The sequence below is a fragment of the Condylostylus longicornis genome, unplaced genomic scaffold (assembly GCF_029603195.1).
Source record: "Condylostylus longicornis isolate FDR11 unplaced genomic scaffold, ASM2960319v2 ptg000151l, whole genome shotgun sequence".
Classification (NCBI taxonomy): Eukaryota; Metazoa; Arthropoda; class Insecta; order Diptera; family Dolichopodidae; genus Condylostylus; species Condylostylus longicornis.
Window position 1 is genome coordinate 83,186 of NW_026578119.1, and position 1,055 is coordinate 84,240.

Below are 1,055 nucleotides of genomic sequence, written 5' to 3' on the forward strand. Positions count from 1 at the left end.
ATTTTTGGCATTAAAATCACCTCCAATTATGAAATAGCTCCCAAGACACTTTAGGATATCTTCATAATCCAGAACTTTCAGGCTATGTTTGGGTGGACAGTAGATGGCCGACACTTTAATTCTTTTGTTGTTTATGTTGGTTATTACTGATGCAATTTGCATAGATTCCTTCTCAATGTTAGGTGAAGGATCATGTTTAATACTATTTTTTATAAGTATACTTGCTCCCCCTTTAGCCCTGTTTTCAGGATCTACCGCACTGTATGGAGTATATCCCCTAATGTGAATATAGCTTTCTTTGGTGAAATGAGTTTCGGATATCAATCCTACGTCAATTTTTTCTTTATGCAGGAAGTACTCTAGTTCTTGGGTGTGATTCAATATTCCATCTGCATTCCATGTCATAATTCTTAATTCATTCGTCATTTTTTGTTTACTCTTTGGTTAAGTTTATTTTCTATCACTTCGATTCTATCACAGATTAATTTTTCATTCGATTTTAATTCGTCAAGTCTAGTGAGGATTAGCTTTAGTGTATTGTCTATGGAACTTATATTAAATTTATTACTATCACAATCATTATTACTAAATTTAGCTGCTTGCGCATATGTCAATTTGTTTTTTATTGCACTATTCTTTTAAACCTACGCTATCAGTAGGTTTTAGACTACTAACAGTGCTACTATTTGAAGGTCGCCCAGTGACTTCATATTTACCAATGTTTCTTTGGTTGAGGGAAGGAGTTTGAATTACCATTCTTTGTGATTTTATAGCAACGTTTCTTTTCTTTTGCAGCTCTTTAGCTATTACACAGCCTCTGTAGCTAGCTGGATGATTACCCTTGCAATTGACACACACAGCAGGAACATCTCTCGAGGTTGTACAATTCGCGGTAAGATGAGTTCCTCCACATTTAACATATCTTGGCGTCTTTCTGCAAAAACTTTTGGTGTGGTTAAATCCTTGGCACCTTTTACACTGAGGTATTTCTTTTCCAGTTCTTTTGATTGGCTCGATCTTCACTACTAAATTTAGGATACCTCTAATTTTGTATA